Source organism: Lonchura striata, chromosome 6 (genome assembly GCF_050655825.1).
Source record: "Lonchura striata isolate lonStrDom1 chromosome 6, ASM5065582v1, whole genome shotgun sequence".
NCBI lineage: Eukaryota > Metazoa > Chordata > Aves > Passeriformes > Estrildidae > Lonchura > Lonchura striata.
Window position 1 is genome coordinate 38,486,402 of NC_140708.1, and position 18,428 is coordinate 38,504,829.

At 42.1% G+C, this 18,428-nt stretch overlaps 1 protein-coding gene across 1 annotated transcript in view; it reads right to left on the reverse strand.

The window, feature by feature from the left end:
- C6H10orf90 (chromosome 6 C10orf90 homolog) overlaps positions 1–18,157 on the reverse strand; it is a 95,396-nt gene extending 77,239 nt beyond the window's left edge. Inside the window, exon 1 of the mRNA XM_085582975.1 lies at positions 17,665–18,157. The gene's annotated coding sequence lies outside the window, so the exon portion shown is untranslated. The remainder of the gene's footprint in view (positions 1–17,664) is intronic.
- Positions 18,158–18,428: the final 271 nt, after the last annotated feature.

Here is an 18,428-nt window from a genome sequence, read left to right on the forward strand (position 1 = left end):
GCTTGAAACTCCAAATTTTTACCCCAGCTTTTTCAGAACTGAATTAAATTTTTAATCAGATATTTACCCAATAAGCTACGTCAGCTCTTTCTCTGTGAAGGAATTTTATCTGTTGGCTTTAGAATACAAGGAAAACTGAATATGAGGTGAGGATCCATCGACTCACCAAGGGGAATATCTTCATCTGAAAACCCTGCTTTGTTCTTTCCATGTTTTAATCCCTTTTTTCATCTTTCACATAATTTTCATTTATTTCACAAAAATATTGCCATGAAGATTTCAACCCCCAAAATGGAGAGCTAGGTATTGAACTCTATAAATTCCACTACTTGCAGCTCATTCTGTTGATTTTTCCCATGACAGGAGGTTATGTGGTTTTAATGGAATATTAGTAGTATGGCTACATTAAATGCCATTTAAAACCTCTTTCAAAGTGGTATTGACTGTGTCAAAATGAGACTATGGAAACATCCCAGTGATGGGAAATAGGTGTGAATATTGTATTTTCATCACAGAATTTTCAAACTGATGCAGAAAACTCTGACAGATATATAAAAAAAACCCTATAAAAATATCATATTGTTGTGAGTGGATTTGCCTTTCTATACAAAAGAGCTAAAAACAGGCTCGTTGATATATTAACAACAAGGAAAAATATTCCAAGTAATTATCAGCTCTCCCCACGTGTTGAAAGCCCATTTTGTCCTGTAGCTGTTTCAATCAATACACTATTTATTTTCAAATAACCATGCACTAAGGATCATTTGGACACAGAGCCCATAAATACACATTACCTCATTATCGACCCTCTCAGGCCACTGCTGCATTATTAACATTTCACTCGAAGAAGCAATCAAGCTGTAAACAGCAGGAATTTCTGGAGTTATTCTTCCCCCAAATGTTTTTGTAGGGATGACCAAGCCTGGGATTTTGCCCCCAAAAATTACTTTACTCTGTGATATTCTTCACAGAGAATCAAATGTACCCAGTAGCCAGTGAAATGGGAAGAAATACAATATTTGCAAAGAGGGAATGTACACAGGACAGTTAAACTCCATTTTTTATCCAGGGATTATCACTTGCACACACATGAGAACTCGGAATTTCGGTTCCAAAACACCCTGTTGTTCTAATCCTATAAATTCCATTTTTTTCTGCAGTTGCTGGAAAAGGAACCAACGAGCCAACCAAGTGCTGGGAGCAGAATCCCTTGGCTCTGGGTAGGACAGAAGTGTGCAGTGGCAGCTTCATGCAGCTCATGCAGGGAAATTCTCCTCCCCAAGTGCTGGGGGGTGACTGATGGATTCCCATAAAAATGAGCTTCTTGGGGGCAACAGCAAAGGCTGTTTGAGCAAACTGCCAGGAGCTGGAGGGCTGCACCTTGTTTGCATGTCAATTTATATTGCTTTTAGAGCCATGAGGTAGTACTTGAATATTTTTCGATAGGTTTGTCAGTGCCGAGTGATCTCCAGAAATAAAAACCTGTCTCTGGTCGCCCTCTGTGCCTCTGGGGCCATGTCCTGACACCACTGATCTTGGCAGAGGGTGCTCAGCACCCCCAGGACCCCCCAGATTCAACCCCTGCTCCCAGGGCTGGCTGCTATGGTTTCAGTGTGCCATCACTTAGGGCAGGTGCCATGCCCACCACAGATCCATGCCCACATCCCACCCTCAGGCTAAGCCAGACCCAAACCAGCCCCACTGGTACAGCAGGAATAAAATTATTGGGGTACAGACACCGTATTACTGCTGGGTTTGTAAAATACACCCACCCTGCTTAAGATCAGTAAGAATATAATGAGTTTATGGTGGGTTTAAATGGGATATTGGGAAGGAATTGTTCCCTGTGAGGCCCTGGCACAGGTGCCCAGAGCAGCTGTGGCTGCCCCTGGATCCCTGGCAGTGCCCAAGGCCAGGCTGGACAGGGTTTGGAGCCACCTGGGACAGTGGAAGGTGTCCCAGGGTGTGGAATGAGATGAGTTTTAAGGTCCTCTCCAGCCCAGAGCAGTCTGTGGAATTGTGTGATGTGTCTGCATTCCTCCATCCATGTGCTGGCACAGGAAGGATTAAGCCCATTTTGCATAAAACCAATTGCACCAAGTGAGGGGAGAAGGTGTGTAGGGGTAGAAAGTGGAAAATCACTGAGGGAAGGAGAAGAAGATTGAGAGGACAGAGGCAGGTCCGTGTGCCAGCTGCTCTGCAGAGGAAGAAAACGGGAGGGATGAGCTCAAACCTTTGGATTTCAGATTTGGACTGAGGCTGGGGATAATGCAGAGGCTTCCTGGCAAATTTGGCATCTGACAGCAAGAGCTGCAGTCAAGGTGATCTTCTGGGTAGCTGCTGTATTCACTTTATTTCCAAAGCTTGCATTCATGCTCTTGCTGTCAATAAAAATCCCTGCCTGAATAGATAAGCCAGAGCCCTGTATCTCATTAAGCCTGAGAATTCAATCCTCTGCTTCAAGCTCTGTGCTCCTATGCTACTTTATATCATTAAGAAATATTGCCTCAGCTGATCTCCTAAATCCTTGTATTAACCAGCACAATTAAATCTAATATGAATGGAAAAACGGGAGCCAGTGGGGTTTCTCCGTGGTGTGAACTCCAGGTGCATCCCCATGAATGTGACTGAAGAGTGCACAAGCAACAAGTCAGAAATGAGACCCTTATAAGCCCTAAGTCATTCTATTTTAAATAGCTTAAGAAAATGCTGAGGCTTTCTCGGGATGGATTGTGGAATATCTTGAAGTGAGACCATAAATCCCTATGCTGTCACTCTTTTTCTCTGAGGAGTTATTAAATAAAGCATCCAAAATAAAAGTCAGGCTGTCGAGCTCCTGGGGTTTTGTTTCTCTGTCAGACAGGAAACTTGGTGAGTTTGGAGTTTTAAAACAATGGCCTAAACATGCCAACCATTAGCAGTGGCACTTAATGAGATTCTCAGATAACCCTTTAACAGAATATGTAGTGATTAAGTCAATTTAAATGATTCATCTCCACTGCAGCCTGTGAGACTTGTACATAACAGCCATTTGCGTAGCAATAAAAATCTCCATTTCTCCACACAGGACAGGTTTATAAGGATATTTCCAACCTTAATAATGCCTGCTCTCATTTGTCTGGAAGTTTGTTTCACTCCTCCTTTTTGCCAGATGCTTCTCCTGAATGGGGAAGATCTCAGGGCAAAGCATCTCCTTGTGCAGGGCCACACATGAGTGACTGAGGAGCATTACCAGGCTGGCTGTGAAATTCCAGGGGAATTGAATTCCTGTGACATTCCTGGCACTGGTGTGTGGCCAGAGCATCCCCTGCTCTGTCACACACCCAGAGAAGCCCTAAGGAGCCCGGCCCCAACCCCTGCCAGCCCAAATTAACCCAGCACTGCAGCCTGGTCCAAGGGAATTGCTAAATTTCCAAAGGTGCAGGATCAGATCCTCCCAGATCTGAGATAAATCCAAGGGGAAGGCTCTGCCAAGCCAGCCCTTGGCAAAGCTGCATTTTCTGGAAGATCCTGGAGCAGCCTGGCCAAGGCAGGTTCTTGGAGACTAATCCTTCTTTACTGTCTTCTTCCTTCTTCTTCATAAGTTTAGATAATAATTTATAATTTAACAAAAATGTCCACATTGTGGACTTCAAGTAATTAGTTATTAAATTAAAGGTTAAAATAATTTAAATATAATTTCTTAATGAGAGAGTTTAACCTTAAAAAACCCACTTAACAAAAAATTAACAATTTTTTGTACCTTATTAGTAAAGAACTACAAAACTCACTACCCATAAAACTATAACACAAATAAAACAATAAACACCTAAGTCTAAACACAAACTATTGTCTCGAATACCTTCAATCCCAACCTCAACAAAAGTAAAAATAAAACCAAATACCAGCAGGAGATGACACTGCAGGGTTGTGTAACACCCCCTTCCCTGCTCCCCCAGCCCAGGCAATTCATCATTAATTGAAATTGCTTCTCCCCAACTGACCCAGAGCCACACGGATTAAACCAGATTTCGGAATGCTAATTACACGACATCATTTTCCCAATTATTCTTAAAATTGGATTATGTACCGGGAGATGGGGTGTTTGAAGCAGCCACTAATGAGCAAATCATGCATAAAAAACCTGGTTTGTTATGTTGGTGACTGCACAAAATAAGGTCGCAGGCGTGAAGTCGCGTCCAAAGAAACAAAAGAAACCAAAGAGGTTCCAAGAGTAGCACCAAGCTGGAATTTAGGGAGCTTCAAAAGCCATGGCAGAGCCAGAAAATGGGGTTTTCTTCCTTTTCCTCCCATTATCCATCGATGGTTAAAGCTCTTTCTGGGTTATTGGCTGTTTCAGGGTATTTTCCCAAGAAATTATGATGTTATCTAAGTGACCGAGTTGCTTATAATCCATTTTCAAAAGTTTCTGTGGAGCTTAAGAACATAAATCTTATTATCAAAGAGACTCCACTATTGCATTTTCTTGTGCTTGCCCCACCTTTCTGATGTAATCAAGAGTGACACAGACATTTAATTGCTCCAAACAGTCTCTGTATTGCAGCAGAACTCTTTAGATTCCCACACAATATCACAACTCTAGTTTTAATCCCTTTGTACTTTTCTGGCTGAACAGTTTTGCTGTGATTTCAGGGCAGTTCAGGAGAATATTCCAAATTAGTTTCCAATCCCTGAATAAATCTGGAGATCTATCAATCCACACCTGCCTGTCTATCCCACCATCACACTGCCTGGAAACATCCATTGCTAATTTATCCCAAATATCCTTATAATACAATTTCATTGCAAATTTCAGTCCTGGTTGTTTTTTTCCTCATGGATTCGAGACAATTATTGCTTAAAAAAAAAAAAAAAAAAAAAAACAACAACAAAAAACCCAACAGAAATCGAATCGTGTATGCAGTGTAAAAAACCCAAATTTTCCAGGTTACTTGCTGCAAACCTTCAGATTCAAGTTTGCAAATAAGAACTAATACTCCCTTCTCAACAATCCAGAATGTTTAAGTCAAAATGGGCTTAGCTTTAAATCTAAATTTTTTGAGAGTCATTCCTAACAGAGAAACTCTGAGCTCCTTGAAATAACCCTTTTTTTCTTTTCAAGGGACATAAATTAAAAGAAAGTTTTCAAAAACTCAGGATATTTTTACTCCCTGGACTGATAAAGCCTGTGAGTTGTGCACTGTTCTTTTCTCCTTCACAAGTCTCCTTACCAGTCTCTCTTGACCACAATTTTTTTAAAATCTTGTATAATTACTGAGAAAATTATTTTCTGATATAAAAATTCTGTTATAAGTTTGAAACTTATGTTACAAGTCTATTCTGATATTAAAAAGAAGATATATAGCAAGAAGAGAATGAAATTACAATGCGCTTTGTAGCAACAATAAATATCTTTTGAGTCAATCTCCCATTTACATTTTTAAACTCTTTTCTCTGGTAAAGCTTAAGACAAGACTTCCATAGCAACAGAGACAAGGTCTGGCTCCCACTGCAAGGAATCCTAACAAAAAATGTATTAAGAAAAAAACAGGGGGTGATTATTTATTTTTAAGTTATTTGAATGAGGCACATGAACTTCAAGTTAAAAAAAAAAAATCCAGTGTTTTTCTTCAGCCCAGCCATCAGTCAAAATAAAATAACATATTCTGTTAATTGCTTTCTGCTTTTTCTCACAGTTTCAGGGGAATGCAGGGGTAGAGGGAAATTCTTGTTGGGTTTCGGGTTTTTTTTAAATTGAGATAGAAATCCTGACCCCCTCTGAAATAGCAAATGGGATGTGAAAGAGTTTTCTGCCACCAACTCGTGGCCAAGATTTGATCCAGAAGATGCATTTGTGTCCTTGCCTCATCTTGTGGGCCCTGGCAGCCAGAGTGAGGACCAGGGATGAATGCAGTCCACCAGATTTCCTCCTGCATCCATCAGGGAAATCACTTGGCTCCAACACAGAAAGGACAACAGTGGGCAAAGGCAGAGCCCTGTGCTTTTCTGGAGGTTCAGCAGCAGATCTGGGTGCTGGCAGTCGGTTTTTATCAACACGTCCCTGTCCATGGCAGGGGTGGCACAAAATGAGCTTTAAGGTCCCTTCCAACCCAAACCATTCCAGGATTCTGTGGTGACATTGCTTTGACTCTTGTGCCTGGTAGTGCTGGTTGCCTTTGACAGTGACTTTTGGAGAAGAGCAAAGCTGTCCCAACAAAACACCTCTAATACAATTCTTTAGTGTTTTTTTTTTCCTCACTGATAATTTCCGTTTCCATAGTTCCAGGTTAAATGAAACCTCTTTAGGGTTTTCAAGCTGCCATAAGATGGGAGGAAGGTCCATCCTGTACCTCTTATTTTAGCTCTTTAACCTCGTAGCAAAGTGTGACCAAGCCTTGGAGAAGCCATCCCACAGAGATGACTTGGGTGCCATCCCACCCCAAATCCCAACAGAGCTGGATTTGCCAACAGTTTCTGCTGGCACAGAATGGATATTGCCTGCCCTAACTCTCACTTGTGCCACTGTATTTCACTGATACCACTGAACTGCTACAGTTATTTTTTTTTAAGTGGGTTGAAAGAAGACTGTCATCAATATTTAAAATTAATATTTTCCATGAAAATTTAATTGTGTGCTATGGTGGTTTTAATCTAATCTAGTCAGCAATCTTCACATAGTCCCAAAAGGCAGCATCCCAAGTGACCAATTTTTCCTTGCATTTTCTTTGCTTTTGTACTACTTTATCATTTAACAATGTTTTGCTTAGAAACCCAGATTTACCTTCTGCCTCATCATCGCCATTCCATTATGCTCTTTATGTGTAAACAGAGTGTACTTCAAAGAGCATATATCATTATTAATAGTTAATAAAAGAAATGGAAATAAAAGCTCCACAAGCTGGTCCTGTAGCTGGGAAGCAATTCCCTGCACTTTGTAGGAAATGCTTTCCTTCCTGTTAGATATCCTTGATGACTCTTGCAGGAACATAAAACCAACCCCCTATTATTGCACTTACTGGATATATAATCTTCAAATAATGAGCAACAGGAAGAAAACAACTCGAAGAAGCCTCCTGGAGCATTTTCCCCTGTCTTACCAAGGCCAGCAGCTTTCCTTGATTAAGGGTTAGAGGGTCAGAGTCCCAATAAGCAGTTAGCTGTGGAATTGAATCCATGTCACATCCTTCTCCTCTCCCCTGAGCTAGCTCTGCCACCAAATGAACCTGGGGTATTGATAACGTCAAAGGAACTGCAAAAATGAAGCAACAAGCCATGATCAGCCAATATTCCTAAATACCCTGTCACAGAATTACCTTCAGAGGAGGAAGATTTGGAGTCTGTAGTATCTTATGACAAAGTGTAATGGAGCCTACAGGGTCCTGTGCCCACCACGCCCAAAGCAGCTACATGGGAGAGGTGAAAACCAATTTATTCCCATTTCTGGGGACAGATTTTAGCTCAGCAGGAGATGCTGTTTGTCATTTATAATCCAGCCTCCACGAGTCACAGGAGTTGTGTGGTTGCCATGAACTCCATCAGCTCCTCGAGGCCCTGCTGGGAATGGGTCTCCTGGTGCTGGGCAGTCCCCAGACATTTGTATAAATGATATTTTTGAGGCCGAATTTCCCAGTGCACTGCATGCACACCCTCATTGCCATTCCATGAGTACAGCCAGTGAGGAGCTGTCTGTTATCCCATTGGGAATTGAGCAGGAGTCCTTGATCAAAGGACAAATACCTTTATATTGAGTGATTCCCAAATCATTCTCTTGAAAAGCTTTACCACCAGCAGATGTTTTTGGTGGTGGGATATTTATTTAGCTGCCCATATTGCTCTCCTCTCATCAATGAGAGTCTCGTTTTCCTTCTACTTAATTAAGACTACCTTCAAAGAGACCCTTTTATAAACAAATTAGGGTTATCTGACTCAGAGTTTAAAATGGAGCAGTGTTTGATCAATACAATCGACTGAAGAGATCTAAACTCATCTCTGGGATACTCTGTTCCTGTCTTGGAAAGTTTTTAATGCCTCGCTGAAGCAGAGGTTGAAGTGTGTGACAGCCTCTGGCCTCTTACAACATTAACTGGACAATTTTAAATGAGGCAAATAGCACTGGAAGACCTTCCAGTGGAGCCATTCCCTTTAAATAATGCTGTGTGGAAGGGAGGTGGGAAGCCTGGAATGCTTTTAGGAGGATCAGGGATCATGGAGATGATGATGCTGGTGACAAGACAAACACTTGTGTATTTTTAGCTTCCACAGGATGTGGTTTGGCATTAAAAGAAAAATCACAAAATAAAATTTTAACAGATGAAAATCACAGGCAAAATGAAAATCACAGAACCCTTCAACCATCCATCATCCATCCATCCATCCATCCATCATCCATCATCCATCCATCCATCCCTACCTTAAGACCAAGACTGAACTGGAAACACCTCTAATTTATTTTTGCTGTTGCAGCAGGAAGTTCAAATTGAGCATGTGAAGACCTATGGAGATTCAGATCCAATGGATAAGATACACTATTAATTTCTATTTCTTGCATGGAATGCAGCCTTAGAGCTGTGACTCTCATTGGGAATGCTTTAATATAAAAACTTTACAGGCTTGTCTGTATTACAGAAGATATAGATTGCAATATATCAGTGAATTCAAAAAAAATTTAAATATTTCCTCCAGCAGAACTTCTCCAATTGATGTATTCTGAATGTTTGATCAGTGTGTGTGAACGTTCGAACCAGGGAATCTGCATTCCTGCACACATCCCTTGCATTCATTCCAAGATGCAGGCAACACTGCACTGCACAGACTTTAATAAAAAGAACCTAATTACACGGCAAACCTATGAGCAAAATCAGCCTGAAGAAGGAGCAGAAGAAAGCAGCAAAGCTAAAGTACCTGAAGAGTTACCAGACACACAGAAATTACATCTCTGTCTCACTAATTCAATACTGCCACCTAATTCCTGACAGTAACTAACAATTTCACAATAGCTGTCCACCAGCTCACCAGGAAATTCTCTTGTTCTGGAGAAAAAAATTGTCAGCTGCTCCTGAGTAGGCTTAGAAAAACACTCAACATGTCTGTGCATCTCTAGCCTCTTGTTTCTCTTTTTAATTCAGTATAAAATGCTATTTTTGCTAAGGAAAAAGTTGAGTTTATGGATAGAATCCCTGCATTTCCCACATTTGGGAATAGAGGATTGTGTTTCAGGCTGCACTGGGATCCATTTCTACCCTGGGCCAGTAATCATTTCAATGTGATATTGATACCATACATTTTTGGATGGTTAATTTAGTACAACTTTATCTGTGCCAAGATATCAAGCTGATAATTGATCTCCAGCTTTGTTCTGCAGCATTAATTAAGTTTTAGAAAAGCTTACAGATCAATTTATTTGAGTTAATGCAAATCTGCACCTAGAACAACACGACTCAGATATTTATCACTCTGCTGTTAGTCCCTTCTCATGCCTCAGCAATTCAGGTTTACATCTGGCTCAAGTTTCTCTAATCTAAAATAAACCAGCATGAAAAAGCATTTGATTTCTCATTTAGATTCTCGATAGTCTTTTATTGCAAAGATAAAATCCCTTGTCTGATTTGAAATGATGAAATTGTTGGGTCAAAAATAATGAATAAAATGTTGGAACTCCCGAGTTTTTACAACTAACCTAAATTTTATAGGTCCTAAAAAAATTAAAAGCAAAATGGGGTCCTTTCCACATGAGAGATAACATAGTATTATTTAAGTAGTGCTACAATTGTGATTAATTTCTATGCCCTAAAAATATTTACTTCAAAGATATTGAAAGGTTGATGTGAAAAGCTCCTCACTGTGAGGATCTGGCTTCATTTGCTCTTGCACAGCCCCTCAGGTGAGGATTGGGATAAAACCAGCTCAGGCCAAATCAAATCAGCTGCAGCAGCACCAGGTTTGTTTCTCTTTTCTTAAAATGCAAAGGATGGCTGTTTCCATGTGGATTTATTAGGGAATGTTTTGCGTTGGAAGGGGATCTAAAGTCCATCCAGCACCACCCAGGGACACTCCCACTGTCCCAGCTGCTCCAGCCCCAGTGTCCAACCTGACCTTGGGCACTGCCAGGGATCCAGGGGCAGCCCCAGCTGCTCTGGGGTCTCACCACTCTCACAGCCAGGAATTCCTTCCCAACATCCCACCCAAATTCCCCTGGTCCAGTTTGCAGCCGTTCCCTGGGTCCTGTCCCTCCATGCCTTGTCCCCATCCATCTCCAGCTCTCCTGGCCTGGCAGGGCTCTGAGCTCTCCCTGGATCCTTCTCCTCTCCAGGCTGAGCAATCCCAGCTCTCAGCGTGCCCTTATAGCAGGATGTGGATCCTGCTCACGGATCTGTGCTTTACAGAGGCCTTTTGTTTCATTTCTGAGTTTAAACAAAGCTTCCATTTTCTTCAATCATGCCCAGGTGCTAAAGAGTTACAACTCCAAAACATCCCTCGATTTTTCCCACAGCCTTTTCCCCCTTTTTCTTTTTTTTTTTTTTTTTTTTTTTTGCAGAGTCACGGTTTTCTCAGTTTTGTTTCAGAGCATTTAAACACATTTAAAGCTGAGCTGGCCACAATGACCTTTCAGCACAGCATGCAGAAAACTCTGAATCAGGTAACTCTGCTTTTACTGACTGTTGCACATTTCCTCAGTACTCAGGTCAATACTTTGCAGATTTCTCTAACAACAAATCTGCAATATGGGGATGAAAATACTTGCCCACCTCAAAAATTTTTGCTGGAGGCAGCTTGGATTTTCCTTAGCCTGTATCTAGTGTGATATTCTATCAAGGATGATAAAAGGGAGGATAAAAAAAGAGTTTGTAAGACATGAGCTCTCGGTATTTTTCATGAGAGGATTTTTATGTACATTGTGTTGGGTCAATGAGGTATGCATTTTTGCCTAATTAACAGAGCAGGGTACTATTAATTAATCAGATGAGATACATACCAATAGGGCCCCCTTTATCAGAAGCAGAGAAAATTGCTTTAGGAATTTTCCCAAAATCTTAAAATCTGGAGTTTTCATAATGTGAGATGCCTCTGCCAAGACCTTGCTGGGTAACTCCCCATAGCCAGGACTGCCTTCACCAGCAAAAAGGGTGAGAGTTTTCCTGAGAGAATTGGTGAGGTTTTGCCATGTGGATCCCACCTTTCTATTTCCCTGCTTGCCCTTTCCTGAACATTTCAGTGGGGTTTTCCCCTTGTACAGCTCCCTCACCCAAACCCCATTTAGATCCTGCTCTGTATTGATTGTGTTCATTGTACAAAATGCTGACTGAAGGAATAGGATAAAAAACTTCCCTCCTCTTGGCTTTTCCCAACTTCCATTGAGTCAGGAAGGTCAGAGGAAAATGCCCAACTCCACCCTCCAAAGGAGAGTTGCTTGGGAACTGGAGATTGTTTGATTGTGACAAATATTGTGGGCTGCTGCTCAAAGAGCTCCACAGCTGGAGAGATTGACAAGACCAGAAAATTCAGGGGTTGGTGATTGATTTTTGGGTTTTCCTATTTGTGATAATTTTAATCTGGATGTGGGAGTGTGTCTCAAGTGCTCCCCTTTGTTTATATTTTAAAATCAATAATCATGGAAGCATAGAATGGTTTGGATTGGAAGAGACCTTAAGGAACATCCAGTCCCTGTGCAGTGACATCTCCCACTGTCCCAGGTGCTCCAACCCCAGTGTCCAACCTGGCCTTGGCACTGCCAGGGATCCAGGGGCAGCCACAGCTGCTCTGGGCACCTGTGCCAAGGCCTTACACTCTCACAGCCAAAAATTCCTTCCCAATATCCCACATAACTGTGCCCTCTGGCAGTGGGAAGCCATTCCCCTTGTCCTTTTAATTCAGCTCTTTTTAAGAGTCTCTCTCCCCCTTTTTTGCTCCTTTCAGGCATTGAAAGACCACACTGAGGTCACCCCAAAGCCTCCTTTTTCCAGGCTGAACAATCCCAGCTCTCCCAGCCTTTCCTCCCAGCAGAGCTGCTCCATCCCTCTGATCCACTTGGTGGTTTCCTCTTGCCTGGATCCAACACCTCCATGTCCTTCCCATGCTGGGAACCCAGAGCTGGAGGCAGAACTCAACAGAAAATCTTATTTCCAGAATTTACCAGTTCCTGCAAAGCACTACAGCTCCTTTTTAGCTCTCAGTTGGTGGGGTGAGAGTGGGTGAGAAAACAGCTACACTAGACATCACTTCAATCTCCATGAATGAAGCTGCAATCTGTATATCCTACCTGGAATTCCAGTTGGATATTTATTTTCCCAAATTAGCTTAGCCACAGTAGTGGTGCAGGTTCCCATTTCTATATTTGATGGGGGTTTTTAGTATGCAGCTTGACAACTGGGAATGAGACAGGTAAAAGAAAGAAGAAAAACCACTCCAGCTTCCTCTGGCTGTAACACCTAAGGCAAAAGACCCTCTTTGAAACAATAAAATGTTTCAGCACGGTGTGGAAGGCAGGATGTGCTGAGGGAGGTGGTGCAAACATCCTCTGTTCCTCCTCAGCTGCTCCCAAAATGAGAGGCAGACACAAGGAAGAGCCTGAGCTGCTCCCTTGGGAGCAAGTTTGGCGTGAAAGAAGCTTTTATACCAAAAGAGAAATGATAATTTTCCTCCTTGGAAAGGAAATTTGGTTCCCTGTCCATGGCAGGGGGTTGGATGGTCTTTAAGGTCCCTTCCAACCCAAACCATTCTGGGACTGATCCTATAATTCTTGGTTTCTAGTAGAAAATACTCTGTGATGCCTTTTCCATGAACAACTATAAAATTATCTATTCTTCATCTTTTACTGACAATTTTCTCCCTCTGGAACAAAAGATTAATTTACATTTTCCTATTAATAGGCACATTTTTACAGTGCCTGTACCACTGTAGAAAAGGGGCAGCACAGCATTATTTTTTTTGTCTGCTTACTCAATTATTGTGAGAGAAATAAGCTATTTTAGAGATGTCTTCCAAAGTAGGTCAGGACAGAATGAGAGAAGAAGTCTGTGAGTAACTTTCCAGAAATAAGTGATATCCCCTGATCTGATGCAGGCTCTGGGTGTCTGAAAACCTCATTGGCTACAGCACTGCATTTAGAGGACTGTTAATTAGGAGTGAAAAATTAATTACATTCCTCTGCCTGCTCTGGGGCTGGAGGTGCTGCTGGCAGATGGGCAGTGCTGCAGCAGCACTCGTGATGGCAAAGGTGATTGAGTTTAGATTATTCTGTGCTTCTGATTTTCCACTTTTTGGGTTGTTTTGGATCATTTAGGGAAGATTCATCTCTTTCCTTAGTCAGGGGAGTCTGTTGATGAAGCCACCAAGTGGGATGCTGAAAGATTTTAATAAGATATTGACTGAGGTGGGTCTTTTGTAGGGTTGGTGTTTTTCCTTTCAAACTTTGGAGTGTCACTGGGTTTTTTAAGAACTCTACAGATCTGAGCCTTGGTTTGTCTCTGCTTCAGTTCCCTGCCTGTAAAGAAGATTAATCACATTTCCCCATCTCACAGGAGCATTGTGTAAATGAATCCATTAAAAGATTGCCAGCTGTCCCTATGTCATTTAACGGGAAAATAGGGGTACCTAAAACAAACATCCAGGAGCCTTCCTGGCCAGGGCAGAGAAATACAAAGAATATTTTTCCATGCCAGCAGCCAGCAAGTAATTTTGAGGGTGAGCAATTCTTTCCTTCAGAGACAAGCACCAAACACATGCACTGAGCTGTGGATTTAACTGGAAAAGTGGAGTTATCAAGTGTTCCACCAAGCCATGGGCTGATCTTGCTCATTAATCCAGAATTTGGCATAGAGGGGGTCAGGAAATTGTTTAATTGTTTTTTACTCTGCTTCCTTCCAAGTTCATCTTCTTCCATTAATGAGAGTTTCCAAAGCATTTGGAACCAGGCAGACACCAGGATAATACCCCTGATAATGTGGATTGCTGGCACTGGTGTGGTGTTGCCAAAGCACCACTGCAGGTCTGTTCCTGACATGCTGCTCCTAAAAGTGAGTGGCTGCACTCTGGCCTTTGCTTTCTTGCTCTTGAGGTTTTATAATACATTTTTATTTTATTTTATTTTATTTTACTTTATTTTATTTTATATTTTATTTTTAAATTTAATTTAATTTTATTTATTTTCCTTGATTTGATTTTACTTCTTTTTTTTTTAATTTTTTTTGCTTTATGATGAAACACAGCTCCAAGCCCCAGTAGTTGTACCTGCACCTGCAGGTTTTTTGAGTAAATGCATCCCACACATTCAAACCCTAGAGAATAACTAATAAGGCATCATTTATTAAATATCTGCATACATATAATTATCTTAACCTTGTGATTTTGGAGTCAATGATTTTTTGGTTGACCTGATGATGATTTTAATGGAATTGCTGCTGCTGATCTGCACTTCACTGTGAATAGAGGAAAAACAAGGAACTTCCTCTCCTCTCTTGGACAGCCCTGCAGACCCAAATATATCAGCTAAAATATTTATGTGTCTGCAAACTTAAAGAGAGAATTTTGTGTGTCCAACAATTCATAGAGAGATTTTTTTGGGGGAAGTATTTTGTAAGGTTTTTTTGTGTTGGAGCAACATAAAGGACTTCAAAGTCCTGGAAGTCTGAGTGAGCCTCGGTTAAGCTGAAAATCTCCTTGCTGGAATTTTTGCTGTCATGTCCACATGAGGGTTAAGCTAATGACACCCTGGCACTGTGGCTTTTAAGAGGTTCCTTTACTATAAAGCAGAATTATCAGACTTCTTTGGAGGTTTCACCAAGGTCTAGCTCATTGTGAGCATTTCTGTTCGATTATCAGCAAAAGTTTATTTATATTTATATTTATTATATTCCAAAGACTTGTGGAAAAGACATTTACTCTCGTGCTTCCTCCTGTCTTAGGTTAGAAGAGGTGGCTGGGGGTGTGTATTCAACTCCCATCTGTCAGAGTTGGGGTGGCTCTCTCTGTTCATTGGGCAGATTTTTCTTTATCTCTGCCACAGCCAGTCCTCCCTCCAGGAGATCTCTTCTTTTAATGAGCCATTAATTATTAATTCTCTTCTGTTCATGGCCAGTGAGTGTCCCTGCACGGCTGAGAAAATTCCATCATCCATGGGGAGATGCTCCACCCAGGGGAGGAGCCAAGCATTCCTACCTGGATACAATCTGACCTGGGAACAGCACAGCAGCCTCTGCCCCCTGTATTCCCAGAGGAGCAGCTTTCTTCCCTCTGCATTCCCAGAGGAGCAGCTTTCTTCCCCCTGCATTCCCAGAGGAGCAGCTTCCTTCCCCCTGCATTCCCAGAGGAGCAGCTTTCTTCCCCCTGCATTCCCAGAGGAGCAGCTTTCTTCCCCCTGCATTCCCAGAGGAGCCCAGGCCCATCTCCCCCAGCCCTGGAGCTCCAGAGGAAAACTCCCCCCTTGTGCAGATCCTGCTCCAGCAGAAGCACAGCTGGCACTGCAGGAGGGCTGAGCCCCCCTGGGATGGGGCTGAGCCACCTCCCTGACCCACAGGCTGCCAGGGCATTGCTGACTCTGGCAGTTTTGTATTTTTAATTTTCCTACTAAAGAACTGTTATTCCTATTCCCATATCTTTGCCTGAGCATCCCTTAATTTCAAAATTATAACAATTCAGAGGGAGGGGTTTTCCATTTTCCATTTCAGGGGAGTCTCCTGCCTTCCTTAGCAGACACCTGGCTTTTCAAACCAAGACACCTCCCAAGCTCCTCAACTCCTTCCCAATTCCTCCTGGCTAGGATGAAACCTGGAACCAGAAGAGGTCTCAGCTTGGCAATGTTGATGTTTTGTAGCAAAGCCCTTCCTTACCTTGTCAAGTGAAATGATCATTGCACTGTCAAGCAAATGACACATCCCATCTCAGCCCTGCAGCTGCTTTATTTAGCAGGGGACTTGTGTAATCCAGCAAACTCCTGCTCTCCTCACATCCACCAGCCCTCACATGCTGGGAGAACAGCCCAAAACAATTCTGCTTTTCCTTTTTTCCTTCCCTGAAAGGCCTTTTTTCCTAGCTTTGACTTTGAGTAAGAACAAGAAGGCTGCAAAAATAAATAGCCTTGACTTTGAGTAAGGAGAAGACTTTAAATAAACCTTCAGATTTCCTTTAGATTTGCTCCTTTCAAAGGAAAAATCTACAAATCCTCACCTTTAGAGTACAACATCCCTTTTTCTTTTTTCCTTTTGCTGCCAAATAAGGGAAAAAAAAATTTTGCACAAAAAAAAAGGCATGCACATAATTTCAATCCCATTTATCAACAAATGTTCTGTATCAAGACGTGGCTTTATTGCTTTGCAGCCCTATCAAGACAAGGTTTTAACAAAAATTGCCATTGCACAGGTACTTGGGAAAAGCTTCCAACATCTTCGTTGTGGATTTAATATGTGTGGATAATTGTGGATTTGATATGTGTGAATAATTTGTGAATTTGATATTTGTGGGGATCAGCAGTGCCTGAGTGGAGTCCCAAATTGAGGCCTATAAGGATCTCTTTCTCTTCTTCAAATAGGCTTGCTGGGTGACTTAAACTGAGATAAGCGCCCCAAATGATTTATCTTCAAAGAGTTTGGTCACTTAATGTGAATTTTTGTCATTTAAATTTCCATTAATTCCTGTAGTTGGTGGATTAGGAGTGATTTCCTCCTGAATAGTGCAATAAACTCTACCCCAACCACTTTATACCATTATCAAAACCACTTGAAGCCTTCAATTCTCTGACAGTAAGAAGAAAATTTATGATGAGGCTGAATTCTAAAGAAAGGTCGTTTGTACATCCCTGAGCAAGTCCCCCCCCCAGCTGAGGCCCTGCCAGCTCTCAAAGAGACACAGAAAGGTCTTTGAGCTCCTGTCATCTCTGGGAATAACAGCATCAATATGCAGGGAGGTTAATGCCTCACAAAGGAGCAGGAATCTGCATATTACATTTATCAAAAGATGTGTAAATGAGCCGTATAGGAGTCTCCTACAATGCCCTGCATAATTTATTCCGTGTACAATAAAGAGCTGATCAGATTTCACGCATGTTTACTTTGGGAAAGATAACTGCTGGAGTGTCTGAACCAGCCATGGAATACAAATATGGTTCAAAGTAATGTGTTTATCTACCTGACATTTTAATCTTGAAAACTTTCTTATTCCCATTGTTTTGACAAAGAGGTTCCCTTTTGTGAGAATAATCTCTGCCCAGCACTGGAGGACTTGCTTTGTTGGAGACACACAATATATCTGGGAGTTTATTAGATATGCAGAAGTGAAACAAAAGGCCTGTGGTAGCACCATTTATATTTCTGCTATGGTTTATTTTCTTTCTCAAACTTTGAAGGAGAGGAAAATTAATCGAACCTGAAGTCTTAGAAACAGAGAAATCCTGGTTTCATAACTCAGAGGCAAAGTGCAGAGCCCCATGCTGCAATCTTGTTCCTTGAGCAAGTTCCTAGACAAGTCAAGTTGGGCCCTTGTACATCCATTTTCCTCTCCTAATTCTAACCAGCTCACATTTATCCTCTCAGCATGAGTATTAGCTAAGAGAAACATGCAGTTTAAACTTTTTATAGTTCAATTTCACATTGCTTAGGCACCAGTTAGTGACCAGCTTCCCCCATAATTAAATATTGTGATTTCAACAGCTGGACATTTTTACTGAAGTTCTGGATTTACCCTCCTCGTCTTTACCTTGGATTTGCTGGCTGTTACGTCTTTGTTCCCCAGGGTCTGGCAGGTGCAGATGGAGATTTTCAGTTTTCCTCTTTGAGTTACTTCTCAGAGACTTGCTCCTCACCACCTGAACGTTGGCAGATCCTGTAGGAGAGGATGGGAGCTGCTGTTTGCTGGGCTCAGCATCCCCTGAAGACTCTTCCCTGCAGTGGCTGCACTGAGTTCCCCAAATCCTGCATGCTGGAGGGAATCCTGCTGCTGTCAGGGAGCTCAGCAGAGGAACAGACCCTCCTTTGTTCTCCCTTCAGGTGCTGAAGGCTCTTTGGAGCTGCTGTTAAACTCCTTCCTTAACCTCCCCGCCCAATTCCTTTCAGTCCATGGGATCAAGTTCTCAAGCCTGCTGGATCTAAAGCTCCGGAGAGAGATTTTGGCAGGGAAAGCCTCATCCCCAGCAGGACACTGCCCTACAAGTCCTTGGGAGCATGGCTTGTGTCCCCCACTGTTGTGGGGCTGCTCCATCATCCCAGGGGGATCGGGTGTCTCCCACCACCCCAGTGTCCAAGGCACGACCTCATTTCACACCGAGTTACCCTGAAATCAAGGATTTCATTGCAAAACTAGTGGCTGTGTTTCTCAGCCCTCAAATTCTGGTTTTAAATAATCCTTAAATGCTTTCTAAAAAGCAGAGCACTGGAGTTCTGCAGACCTCTGCCAAACCTTTTCTTCCTTGACACGACTGATGAGTGAATGTGCATATATTTCAAATAACAAAACTGTTTTCA